This window comes from Rhineura floridana, chromosome 10 (genome assembly GCF_030035675.1).
Source record: "Rhineura floridana isolate rRhiFlo1 chromosome 10, rRhiFlo1.hap2, whole genome shotgun sequence".
NCBI lineage: Eukaryota > Metazoa > Chordata > Lepidosauria > Squamata > Rhineuridae > Rhineura > Rhineura floridana.
Window position 1 is genome coordinate 66,132,590 of NC_084489.1, and position 14,218 is coordinate 66,146,807.

Sequence of the window (14,218 nt, forward strand, 5' to 3'; positions counted from 1 at the left end):
CAATTAGATGCTAGTTAATGGCAGGTCTGAGAGCAGGACCTTCAATGATTATCCCATGGCCTACGGGTGGGTTCATGCTGGTGGTGTTGGCAGTCCTTGAGATAATCTGGTCCTAAACTGGGTGATTAGTTAAAAGTCAGTACCAGCACATTCAACTGAGCATGGAAACAAACATAACCAATGCAAGTAATGTAAAATGGGAGTAACAAACACATCCTGCCTCACTCCTGTCAGCACCCTGGGCACCTGCATTTTGAATCAAGCGCAGTTAATATATACATAAAATGAATAAAGAGCTTTCAAAACAGAAGTCCTAGTTTCCATGGAAGCACCGGCTTCTCTTTGGCCTTTGACTACTAGTTCTGTCTGAATTGTCCTACAAGGTTTGTGCATGAAAGTCCCTTCCCCGCTGGCCCTGAGGCATTTACAACCTGGGCTCCCCTTTAATTATTAAAGGAAAGGTTTCCGGGGCTCTTAAACTAACAAGGAAAATAAACAAAGCCCTAGAAGCTTTTCCCACTTAGCAAGTTGTGCACACGGCGCTTGAGGTAAAAGCACTCCGTCTGTGCTCAGAGGCACCCTCTTCACTGCTTTTAACTCAACGCTGACAGAGGGCCATAAGGCAAATGAGCCCCCGGAACTCGCCCCTTCTTTTGCTTTCCAACTCTGCCCGGGAGTGGGAGACCGCAGGACCCCTCGCTCCCGCCCCCGGGAGGGAGAGCTTCTACCTCTCCGCCCCGCTCTCCACGCTCCCTCGCTTGTGTCGCCGGCGGCGCTAAGGGCGGCTACAGCAACGCCAACAGCCCTCCCCTTCCGTCCCAGCCAGGAGTCATTCCCGAGCGCTTCTTCCCGTCCAGCGTCACTCAGACAGATTTCGGGCTGTCGCTGGCGGCCGGCGGGTCGGGCCACGCCGCAGCCCTCCCTCAGGCAAGGCTAGGCCGGCAGCTGCCGCTCTCCGCACGAGCCGAACTTCCTCACTGGGCGGCCGCGCGCCCTCCCCGCCCCCGCCAGCTGCTCGCTCTCCTAGCCCGCTCAGCAGCAGCGGCGGCAGAAGGCGAACTTTCTCCTTTGTTGGGAACTTCTGCTCTGTCCTCGGCCAGCCGCTGCCGGGAGCTGTAGAAAGGCAGGTGGTGGCCGCCGCCACCGCGCTCAGGCTTGGTAAGCGAGCGCACGCAAGCCACAGGTAAGAAACCGGCCCCGACAGGCGGTTTGGGACCCTTTCGCGCTTTCCTGCCGGCGACGTGGTCGTGAAACAGGGAAGGGACCAAGTCGTGAAACAGGGAAGGGACCAGGTCGGGCGAGGAAACCTCCCGAAGAGACAATGGGTGGGTGAGTCGGTGGGTGGACGAGGGGAGCCTAAAGGTCAAGACTGATTGGCCTTTGTTCTTTTTTCTTTCACTTTGCAACGTATCCGACAGAAAGCACGGGAAGCGACTCGCCGGAGCCTGTGCTACAAACGCCCGTTAGGAAACCACAAAAGGGGGGGGCTTCAGTGTGTGCCGCGTTGTGCAACCTCTGCAGCTGCCGTCGAAAGCCATCCGACGGAGGGACCCCGAGCTGGAAGCCGGCTTGAGGAGAGCAGCTTAGCTTCCGGGGGGTGTGTGTATGTGTCTTTCACTCTTACTTGCAGGGAGCCCTACAAGAGAGCCTATTCTTGCGTAAATGTGTACTCCTGGTGTGCATCTCATATTAATCAGCTGCTCCCTTAATGACCTTTGCAGCAGGATTTTCTTTCTTCTTTTTGTCAAGCCGAGCAACAGCGACACTTACTTAGTAGCCCGTTGACAGCTCGGGGTGAAGTTTTTCTGTTTTGGACGCGAAGTTGCTTCCAGGAACGTTTGTTTCAGGCGCTGAGTAGGCAAGCTTCAACATCTACTTCTGTTCCTTCATGTGCTTGCATATTAGAGGCAGGAGCCTTTGCTGCCTTGTGAACAGTGTTGTTTTGGTACCTGGTGAGTTGGGCTTAGAAATGCATTTAAACTATCTGCTGATATTTCCAATTGGAGCTTTGTGAGGCTTACAAAGACGTTTCTTGTTTCTGCAAATGTCTAAGCCAAATAAGCCTCCCCCACCTATTTTGGAAAGGTATCTGGGGAGCACATCCATAATCACAGTTTGCCTGACTGGGTTGGTATTTCCTCCCAGCCCCCAATAATTTCACGATTGCCTTTGAATGTTTTGTCTTCATGCTAGTTCAGTACTAATTGCCTTTCTATAGACCTGCAACATGCTGCAGCAGCTATAAAGTGGGTTGTGGCTGTTACTAAAGAGGGTGGGTTCCAGATGCTTTTCTGAGTCCATGCTTTGTTGTAGTTGTAGTACCGTGCTTACCTTATGATCTCTTACTTATGATCTGGCAGTGCTTGTCAAATTTAGGGTGAACTTCAGAAAACACTGCCTGACCAGTTTCACTTTTATACAGAGAATTGATCAGTGGAGAAAAAACTTGGGAAGAGTACTTCAAGTTATTGGGACTAGTACTTGGTGGTAGACAATTGTTTGCTTAGTTTTACACTAGTTTCTCATGACTGTTGATAAGACAAATACTAGGGGGCGGCTTATTTAGTCTGTGATCCTATGCCCACTTTCCTGCAGTAAGCACTATTGGAGTCAGCGGAACTTAGTTCTGAGTAAGTATATATAGGATTGCACTTACTGGCTCCTTGATTTCAGTCTTACTTCAAACCATCTTTCAGCAGGACCTAACTTATGTTTGAGGTCTTCTTTGCCCCTGACCACAAAGTCCATCCCTGTGTTTGAAAATATATTCACTCTTGGGTATTTTCCTTCCTCCAATTCTATAATAGTTACATAGCACTCGGGTACAGCAAGGTGTCTCCATGAGCTTTATTCTAATTGGCTAATTTATATACATGTAGAAGAGTCAAATGGTCAGTTTTTTTCTGGAGGGCACCCTTTCGGGCTGCAGATGAGGTGGTTGCATGTTTGAAAGAAAAAAACCGTCTGCACGCTAGAAAAATAATTTGGGAAGAGGCTAGGTTGTACTTTTTCATGATCTGCTAGGCTTGTACGCCTGGGGACAAGTGAGTATTCTCAAATGGAAAAGCTTCAAATATGAAGGTCCCTCTTCCCCCTCTCCCAGAGGAACAATTCATGAAAAACATCTGCCACTTGATTCTGTGTAAACTGGCCCTCAAATGATTACTTTGCAAAATATTAGTGGAGTTCTTAATATAATTCATGGCAAATATTTTATAACGTAAAGCATATGCACCGGCAGAGGCCTTCCTTGGTGCCTGTGGGCTCATTCCCCCTGCTGAAATTGGGCTTGAAAGAAGCACTCTGTTGTAGCCAGTAGTACAGGTTGTGGTGGGCGCTTGGTTGCTGGGTGTGTGTGGTGCCCATAAAATATTCTCCAGTTTGCAAATATGCCTATGGGCCCAAACCTGTTGGCAGCTCTGCTTTATATGAAGGATGCCCTGGACTACAAGTCCCATTAGCTCTGTCTGTTGTCCGTGGTAGTTGGAGCTGATGGGAATTGTAGTTCAACATCATCTGGCAGGCCACAGATTTCTCATGCCTGCTTTGTTTAGTCCGAGGAGAAGGAGGATTTTTCTAATGTTTCTCCTACTGACACTTCCTTTATTTAAACTAGTTATTTTTATCCTACATTTCCTAATTCCAATAATGGCAAAAGCAAACCTCGGACAAAATAATCAAAAACAATACAACACTGAAATGCAACAGTCAGTTGAAATAGCATAACTCATAGCAATAAAACAGCACTAATGGAAAATATTTCATTCTGGAAAACAAATAGTTTGCATCCCATCCAGAGGGGGATGAAAGAGAACTGTCTCTGCACTAGGGGATTCCAGAGCAATAGGGCAGCTGCAGTAAAGTCCCTGCTCCTTTCAGCTGACGTTCTTATCTCTTGTAGCGAGGCTATGTGTAGCAGGGACCAACTTGCTTCCATGCCTAGATACCAGTACACCAGCTTGCTTCTGGGTTTCTCAACCTGCCTGTGTCTGGCTTGCTATAGACAATAATGTAGTGGCAAATTCAGCAGTGAATGGTCCCTTCATAATAGTCTCGCCACGCCTCCTAACTGTCATGCCCTGCACAGCAGTGCTCCATTCTAAGATTATACAGCCTTCTAAGATTATACAATAAATGAAATTTCGGTCTCTTACTTTGTTTGGAGTACTCTCCATTAGTGATCCATTGCAATGATCAATGCAGATCTCCATGTGGTGCTTTCAGCTAGATCTACTGTGTTATGTGCATGGGCACATGTACTAAAAGGTTGTAAAGTAAGGAACTTCCTTTGCCGAGTTTTCCTTCTTGGTTGCCATACTAAGATGCAGAATAATTGCATTTGGGCAGAGCTTATGAGTTTTAGGAGGAAACTTAAGTATGAATATGAAAATTCCTAATCCTGGTATTGGCTGCATCTCTCTCTCTCTCTCTCTCTCTGGCATATTCATTTGCATTTCACCTTACCGTGCACAACACACACATATACACAATATCATTATAAGCTAAAACACTATCACACACACACACATTTTCTCCCCTGTCCCACTTAAACATATTTTTCTCTCCCTTCCTCCACCTTCTTTATTACTCCTGGCATTGGGCTGGAACAAAACCACATATCTTCCCCCTCCCCTCCTTTTGCTGCTGAGTTGAAAATAAGAGCCTTGATAATAAACAAACAAACCTGGAGGCCATGCAGCTGAGAGGGGGAGAGACTACCTCAGCCCAAGTGCTCCCTTCCACTACCGCCTTTTCCACTTTCCCTTGCTTGCTTGCTCTCCCTTGTCATCTGCACACTCCTCGATCCTTACCATGTGCACCTTCTCCCACAACAACAGACATCCCTCAGAACCAATCAGCCTGAAAGGGGGAGTGTGTTAGCTATTGTGAAGAGTCTTCTCAGTGGCTGACTTGCCTCCTTTCACTCTGGCTCTGAACAGCAGGAAAGGACGCTGCAGATATAGGGACCCTGCTCCCAACAAAGTAAGGGGTATAGGACCACCTGGAACCACTGGTGATAGGCCTACTGTACATATGAAGTCTGCATTTCAGTGTGACTGGTTTATGTGGGCTCATCTCTGAGAAAAAAAATAGGTTTAATACTTTTGGAACAAGTCTACATGAGGGAAGTTGAAATGATGGGTAGCTCTCTCTTTTTTTGCAATGATTCCTACACTAGTATTCATTTTCCTTGCTTATTCAGTCCTTTCCTCTCCCTCCCCAGCTGTATTCTTTCTCTCAGAGCAAGCAGTTCCTTTCAGCCACTTTTTTTTTGCTAATTGGCTTCTCTCTTGTGAGCAATGTTTTCAAATGACTGCACTCCTCCTCCTGCCATGGTTGTTTCCTAATGTTTTATAGTAGATTATCTTTGTTGATTAGACAGATCACAGTTCCAAGCTCTGACTTGTCCAAATGATTTTAATCAGTCATTGAATATTTGATTCTATAAGTCTTAGAGACGTGGCCCTTATGTGTCTTAGGCTATAATCCTGTACACACTTACCTAGGAGTAACCAGAACCTGATGAGACTTGCTTCTGAGTAGACATCATAGGATTGTGCTGTTAGTCTTGTTCTAGTGTTATCAAACTAGCACTCTTTAAGGGGGCACTTAATTTTACTAATCTTTTATACATTAAAAAACCTACCCAAATCTTACTCCAAGGGCCAAGTGTGGTGTAGTGGTTAGACTAGTGCCTGGGGGACCAGGGTTCAAATCCCCTCTTGGCTATGAAACTCACTCTCAACCTGACCTCATGGGCTTGTTGTGAGGATAAGATAGAGAGGTGGGAAGAACCATGTATGCCTCCTTGAACTCCTTAGAGGAAAGGTAGGATATTATTGATACCAATATCATCATCATCTATGGGTCCCATAGTAGCAGGACATATTCTACAAGAAATTCAAATAATAAATATAGGGCACATATTGCAACCATCTTGCTGAAGCTAAGCAGGCCTAGGTGCAGTCAGTGCCTAGCTAGAAGACTGGCCCAAAACCCATGTATGCTGCCTAGGAGTTTCATCTTGAAAGACATAAATAGCATGACTGCAAGAAGGAGTGGATTTGGGGAATCCTCAAGACACCTAGTATATTGGTAGCAGTGGAAGGAGGGAAGGCAATCAGGCTTATTGTCCTTTTCTTGAATTTAATAATATTAAATACATAATATTTAGCACTTTTTATGCATTGCCCTGTTGTAATTTTTATCTTGTTTGTATTGCTTTGATTATATGTAAATGACCTTTTTTTTTTTTTTAAAAAAAGGGGTGTTATACATTAATGCTAGTTCTTACAATAACCCTGTAAAGTACTACAGTACTATCTTAATGTTGTTGTTGGGGGGGAGGCGGAGAGGACAGTTGAGGCTGGAAGAAGAGGTGCTTATTTAATGCTGGCTTCTCACTTTGGGGCAGATACATAGGTTTGATTAGTAGCTACCTAAGCCGTGACAATATTATCAGTGATGGTCATTATACAATGGGGTGGGAGACCTGTGGCCCTCCAGATGTTGCTTGACGACAACTTCTGCTATCCCCTCCAATCATCCGCTACGCAGGTTGGGGATGATGGGAGTGGATGTCCATCAACATCTGGAAGGCCTGCCACTTCACTCTGGAAGAAAATGAATTAGGTTTCAATCCAACAAATAAAAGGGGAAAAAACACTTATTGGGAATCCTTTTCATCATTCCTGGTGTCCGTAGGGAGCTAGAGCATCTGTACAACTTGTATTTCAGCAGGTCCATCAAATCTTCCAAGCCCCAGAGACCCTGCGTGCTCACTTGCTTTATTTTATTATACAGCCACGAGAGTGGCTGTATACTATAGTCAGCATGGATTTTTTGCATTCCACAATGTTAAATTGAAAATCCCCCCCATGCCATTCCGATCCTTCCCATGAGCTCATTTCAGAACAAAACCTTTCAAAACTTATAGTCGTGAACTCAAACGCTTGCTTATCAACCCTCTAAATTTTCATGGTGATACACAAAACACTGAGAGAGAATTGAGAGTTCAAAGTGTAAAAAGAGAGATAGAAAAATCAGAGCCCTTTTGGACTTTTTTCTGTCAGAGTTCTCCTAATCTGTTGAAATTAATTAAAAATCAACCATGTCCACAGAGTACCTGTAATCCTAATACTGACCTTGCCCCGTACTCTGACCTTCATCTTCTACAGTTTAAAAGTTTAAGAAAATGCCTGGCTGATTTTTAATTAATTTAGGAAATTTTGCATTGAACTGAATGATATTTTAGTTTATTTATTATTTGATTTATATCCTGCCCTTCCTCCCAGCAGGAACCCAGGGAGGCAAACAAAAGCACTAAAAACACTTTAAAACATCATAAAAACAGACATTAAAATACATTAAAACAAAACAACTTTAAAAACATTTTTTTAAAAAGCTTTGAAGATTTTTTTAAAAAGTTTAAAAAACATATTGTTTTTAAAAAATGTTGGGCATGCTCAGTAAGAACCAACTGTCAGTGTTCTAAAAGCCAGACTCACAACTGCTGGGCTTGGCTAATCAGGGGGCCACACCCACACCAGACTTTGATTTCACGTGAGACAGTCATGGCTTCCCCCAAAGAATCCTGGGAAGTGTAGTTTGTGAAGGGTGCTGAAAGGAGACTGCTATTCCCCTGAGAGAGCTCCAGTAGCCAGAGTGGTTGAACAGTCAGCCACTCTGATTGAAGCTCTGTGAGGGTAGCAGGGCATCTCCTAGCAACTCTCAGCACCCTTCACTAACTACACTTCCCAGGATTCTTTGGGGGAAGCCAAATTATTCCAAGCTACACAGCAAGTGGATTGGACTGTGAAAGACCAACCCAAATTCTGTTTGCAGTTTTACAAATTTGTAGGGCAGTACAATATCTCAGAGAGGAGGTCAAGTCTCCTGCTCCCCTGGTGCATTCACTATAGCTGCCCAATTTCCCGGCTTTTAAAAGTTTGATAGAAATAGATGTGGGCTATAGGTACATTCTTAAACCGCAAGGTTTTTTTTGCCTATTATTGAATTGATCTGTGGCCTGCCTAAACCTGAACAGGTCAGAGATGGTAATGACATAAAATGTGTACATTTCTACAAATTCCATTAAAAGCTCCCTCAGATTGTCAGGCTGTTTTTTAAAAAATTCCATACCTTGCTTTTTTAGGGTGGGTTTCAGCAATAACACAACTCCAATAAAATGCAATCAAAACAGCTTTTAAAATAAATAAAGGCAGATTAAAACAGGCTGATTAAAAACAATAGCCAGTTAAACTAAAAGCAGCAGTTAAAGGTAGGACATTACGATCATCTCAAAAGGCCAAAGGCTTGTCTGAACAAGATTTTCACCTGCCATCAGGGATGGGGCTAGTCAGGCATCCCTCAGAAGAGACTACCAGAGCCTGGGTGAAGCCACTGAGATGGCCCTCTCTCACATCCCTGCCAGAGTCTCCTCTTGGCAACACGCAGACAAGAGCATGATTACTCTGCATTTGGAGGCGGGGAATCTTTTTTTTTCTGTCAAGGGCTGCATTTCCTTTGGGTTAATCTGTTGGGGGCTGCTTACTGGTGGGGTGGGTGGGGCCAGAGCTATTTCCCTCTTCATGTCCAGAGGCCTGCCTGGGAGGGACAAATACAGTAAGGCCCCACTCATATGGCAGGTTACGTTCCAGACCCCTGCCTAAAAGCGAAACCCACAGACCAGTGGAACTCCATCAATAAAATGGCTCCTGACGCCTGAAAAACGCCGTAAAAATTAAACAAGCACCGTATGAGTGGGGCCTTACTCTAATTGAAAGCTGCCGTATTAGCGGAACGCTGAAAACGGGCCGCCAAAAAGCGGGGCCCTACTGTACAGCTTTTCTGACTTTATTGCATGCGGAGGTCTTTCCCCCTTCTTCCTCTCACCATCACTCCATTGCTTTTGGCTCCTCCCCCATTTTCCTTGCCCTGTCCTCCTTCCCTTTTGGGCTCCCCCCTTGCATGAAATTAGGCCATAAACCCTAGGTTTCTCCACTTCTGTTCTGTATCCATCCCTAAGAATGGCTTCCTGCATGCCCCAGTTGTTTGAATCTGGCACATGGAAGGTACGGTCAGATCTTGGAGACTTCAGTAGGACATGGCAGGAGATGGGGTGCAGTTGCAACTTCCTCCTGCCCCCCTCTACTTTCAGTGGTCTGAGAGCAGCTGCAGTGTGGCTCCTTCCCATTTCTTTGATCAGCATTGTAAGTTCATGGCTTTATGGGGACTAATTCACCAGATAGCTCCTTACCACACCACCTTCCTGAAAACTGGCAGGGAAGGGTGGGATTGGTCTTGGGCTACAACTTGCATGAAAATAAGTTGCACTGATTAATCAATTAACACTTGCTTAGTAGGCACATTTGTGTGTGTGTGTGTCCATCTTCAGGTTGTCATGTAACTTGACTTTTTTTAAATGTTGTTTTTAAATGTTTTGATAGTTATAAGGATATAATCAGTTACTTGGAAGCAGGATGATGGAAAATGGAACTCAAGAAGACAGGAGTCTTTCTCAATATTTTTTATATGTGTTGCTACAATTTGTGAAGAAGATTTGCATCTTGTGACATTTCATTTGCTTCGTATTTCGTCTCTGGAGGCTGTGTGGTCACTTCCTGATTGCTTCATTTCACATATTGGTGCTAGAATTTCGCTGTGGACAGAACAGAACTGGGTGTCAGGTTGCTGTTTTCTCCCTTGTTAACATCCTGTTTGTATTTAATGCCTCAGTTGTTTTTGCAATAGGAAGTTTGAACTTCTACAATTATTGTAGTGCTAAACTTATATTCAGGTGAAGACTGAATTGTTCAGAATCACTTCCAGCAAAATCCTATTCATATCTACTCAGAAGTAAGTCAAATTGATTTCAGTGGGACTTACTGACAGGTAAGTGTGTGTCGGATTGCAGATTTTGTAAGACAAAACATTTCTTTTAAAAAGTGAGCAGCAGCTGAGATGGGTGGGCAACTGTGGCCCTCCACAATCCTCAGCTCCAGCATCCTTGCCCATTGACCATGCTAGCCGTGGTTGATGGGAATTGTAGTCCATCAACATCTGGAGAGCCACAGGCTCCCTACCCTGAATCTAAAAAGCAGTATCATTATGTAGGCAAATGCACATGCCATTATGTGGCAAATCTCTCAAATTACAGGCGTGATCCTTTTCACTCTCCCCCACCCCGCTGTTCCTGTAGCTTTAAAGTGTTCTTAATTTCTTTACCATACACATTTTAATCTTGCTTGTGCTGAAGGTTTCCTTAATATACCAAGAAGCTATATATGGCAATGCAATTTTAATTGCACTTGTTTAATTATATAGTTAGGAAATCATGCCTTTGGGACTTAAAATGTAACTTTTTTTCTGAGCTGGTATCTGAGAGGTAAGCTGCTTTAAGGTGTCTTACTGGGCAACATGTTTGGGGCAGTACAATATTGAGGACTGAATGTCGGAGACAAAGGAAGGCCATCAGGGTCATGCCATGTTTCTGAATTCTGACCTTCCAGAGATACCTGACTGGTCATTTTTGGAAGCAAGATGCTGGCTACATTTGTGTGATCTGGTGAGGCAATTCAAGAGGGATGCAGAAATAATTTGTCCTTTAGGTGACGCTTAAGGGGGCACTGGCGTCTCCTTTTTAATTTTTTTTAAAGTGGGCTTTAACACCGCTGCTGGATCAGACCAAAGGCCCATTTGGTCAAGCACTCTGCTCTCATGATGGCCAACCAGATGCCTATGGGAAGTTCACAATTGGCACGTGACAGCACCAGCTCTCTTCCACTTGCATTCCCAGACAAGTGATATTCAGAGGCATTCTTCCACCATTAGGGGAGGCTGGTTCATTAAAGCAAATGGGGCCCTGCCCCACCATCCTCAGCCTGCCCTCCTCCAGTCCCACCTGCTTCCCTTCTTAATGACATCCTGGCTATCAGCTTCCTCCTCCTCCACCACCTTAGGTTTCAGTGTTGCCCTTGTAGAACGCAGCTGGGAGGAGGATGGAGAGAAAACTTGAGTTAGTTGGCTCTGCTTGCATTTGGCTGTGGCTCTACCTACTGCTTGGGCTCTCTGCTAGTCATAATAGGTATCAGCTATCACTGTCCATCATGACTGTTAGCCATTGATAGCCTTATCCCACATGAACTTGTCTAATCCCTTTTAAAGCAACCCAAGTTGACGGCCAACGCTATATCTTTAACTGTGCTGTGTGAAGAAATACTTCCTTTTGTCTGTCCTGAATCTCCCACCTTCACCCCCTGATTCTAGTATTATAAGGGAGAAAAAATTATCATTATCCACGCCATGCACAATTTTTATAAACCTCTATCATGTTCCCTCTTACTTACCTTCCCCCCCAACTAAAAAGCCCCAAATGTTGCAACCTTACCTCATAGGGTAGTTGCTCCAGCCTGTTCTCAGACCTTTTCTAGCTCTGCAATATCATTTTTAGAGGTGTGGCAACCAGACCTGTGCACAGTATTTCAAGGGCTTGTAGTACCTAAGCTAGTTTTTGCAGTGCAAATCTTGTTGCTTCGAAACCATGTGACTGATTTTCCTGGAGAAATTTCATTAGAGGACAAAGCTGTCTCTCTCCTAGTTCATGCTAAGGTCTATTGTCATTAGGGTAACAGTGGTGGAATAAGCATCACAAAGCACTGTGTTGAAATCTGCTGTGTAGAAGATGACTTTACTCTAGTAGGACTGGAACTCAAACTGGGCATGTTTTCCAAACAAAGAGGTGGCCTCAGCTCTAATCTTGCTGGATATTTCTGCTCTCTCTTATCACAATTATTGAGCAACAGATGTTCTGCTGAAAGCTGTTTTTTTAACCTTCTGTATCTTAATAAGGAAACATTGTCACTTGCATGTAATATGGATTGAGAAGGTCTGTTGTGATTTTAACAGGAAGGAGCATTCCATAAAGAACTTGAAGATTTAATTTTTAAAAATCTGTACACTGTTCGTTTCTTTGTTTTAAAGGCATGAGTTATCTCTTTCTCCTCAAGCCTTTAAGGCACAAATGCAACACTGCAAATGGTTTGGATTTTTGTGTGCAGCAATAGGATAAGTTCTTAGATACTGTGGATTGTTCTTAAGAGTACTATATGAGCTGTAGCATCTCCAGTGGGAGCTGAGATCTATTAGTACAGTGAACTAATATCTTTTTCTGGTTAGGAAAAATCGCTAATTGGAATGAAAGTTGAGGGCTTGTGATTGGGGAGGAAAGAAGCAGTGAATAGATGCTGTACAATTAATTGCACCAGGGAAGGGTGTGTGTTTTATAGATTAAATTACTGTGTTGGTCGATAGGTCCTGGGAACTGATTTTTTCCTCATGGCTTCAGATTCCCAGCACCCTTAACAAACTACAGTTCCCATTATTCTTTGGGGGAAGTCAGGCACTTTAAATGTGTGTTGGATGTGTTTTAAATGTATGGCATGCATCTATGAAATGACAAGAAATCAAGTGAAGTATCTTTTAAATTCTACCATAAAATGATTGTCATTAAATATATATATATATATTTTAAATACTGTACTTATCTCCCTTTCAGTTATTTGTATCCAGAGAACTTGAAAGCTTGCACGATATTGTGGGTTTTTTTCTTATGGACGATCAGCTACCTTAGCTTTTAATGTTATTTTTCAGTAAACAGATTGCTACTTACAGATTACAACTAGGAGTACACACTGATGACAAGATTTGGTGTAGAGCCTGATTTGGCAATTTGGAAAACAGCCTGATTCAGTCTGAACTGATTGGGAGGCTGTCCAGTTTTCTGTCTGGAGTGAAGATGAATCTGGCTTTATAAAAACAAGTGGTGGTGCATGCATCCCTCATTCACTATTATGGGAACACTAAAAAAAAGCTGTACTTTTCCCTCTTTTACAGAATTAGATAAATCTTCAGGAATAGTAGCCCCTTAGAAGTTGAGTCCTTACAAATTTTAGAAGGGTAGCTGTAGTGGTTTTCTTACAAGGCATCTTTTGTAGTTTGGGGATGGTTAAAAACGTAAGCAAGTAAGCAAAAAGTAAAAAAGTAAGCAAGCACCACTAATGGAACTGGCAAAGAACCAGAACAGATGAGCACGGTGATACACTGTGATTGGAGAACCATGATAAAATCATTCCCTCTGGTTAGAAGCTAGATCTGTGAGTCACAAAAGATCTCTCCCTTTTCCCTCCCCCTACCTGGTGTTTTCCTAATATGGCAAGCTTGGGGAGAAATGTTTCCGTTTTTGTAAGACACCAGTATTTTTTTACATGTCTGAATCTCTGAAGCTCCCCAGATTGCTTTGGAGGTCCCTGTTTCAGCTCAGAGAATCCCTAAATCTGTCTGAAACTGCCCACTTCAGTTCAGGATTCATCTGAATCTTGTGTACATCCCTAGCAGGTGATCCTCGGTTCAATCTCCACTTAGGGCTGGGAATGTCCCTGCCTAAAACCATGGAGAGCCACTGCCAGTCTAGATAATATTGAGCTAAGTGGACCAGTGGTCTAACTTAGGAACATAGAAAGCTGTTTTATGCTATGTAACATGCTGTGCATTCCCAAGGCTTTCCTAACCCTGATATCTGACCCTTTCTTTGCTTGATTACATTTTATCCTTCCCTTCTTCAAGCAGCTCATGGGCTAAGAGGTAGGAATTGATCCAAGGTCACTGACTGAGTGAAGATTTGAACTTGGGTTTTTCTGTTCCTGATGTAACACTTTTCAATATGATCAATATGTAGCTGGCAGTTTTAACTGGGAGATGCCAGTGGTTTTACTTGGGACCTTAAGGCATGCAAAGCACACATCCCCCCCCCCCAATGAGCTGTGCTCCCACTGAAGTGCTTCTAGTTATTCCAGGTAAATAAAAATCCAGGGACTGATATTCAGGAAAAAATGAATTCAAAAGGGATTTGTATGCTTAAAATGAAGACAGTTTAGTTTTGCAGGCTCCACTTGTATCCACTTATATTTGGTCTGAAGTGAAGAGCAGCTGCGGCGCATGTGCCAGGCTTGTGTTTGGCTGCTTCCAGCTCCTTCTTCATGGCGTGTGTGCCTGTAAACATGTAGCATTATTCTGGATTACATTGCAGCCGGCTCAAAAGTGCCTTGCATTTCCCAGCTGTTTCACAATTTTTGCCTGCCTAGCCCTGCCAGCTGCTTTCACGCAGGCAAGTGCAGCTATGTTGGATCTTCTGGTTACCCCCAATTAATTAGTTCTAACT

At 43.8% G+C, this 14,218-nt stretch overlaps 1 protein-coding gene across 3 annotated transcripts in view; it reads left to right on the top strand.

Moving 5' to 3' along the window:
* Positions 1-689: 689 nt before the first annotated feature.
* The window catches only part of SVIL (supervillin), a 196,345-nt gene continuing 182,816 nt past the window's right edge, over positions 690-14,218 (top strand). For all 3 annotated transcript variants that reach the window (XM_061586465.1, XM_061586466.1, XM_061586468.1), the window contains exon 1: positions 690-1,183. The gene's annotated coding sequence lies outside the window, so the exon portion shown is untranslated. The remainder of the gene's footprint in view (positions 1,184-14,218) is intronic.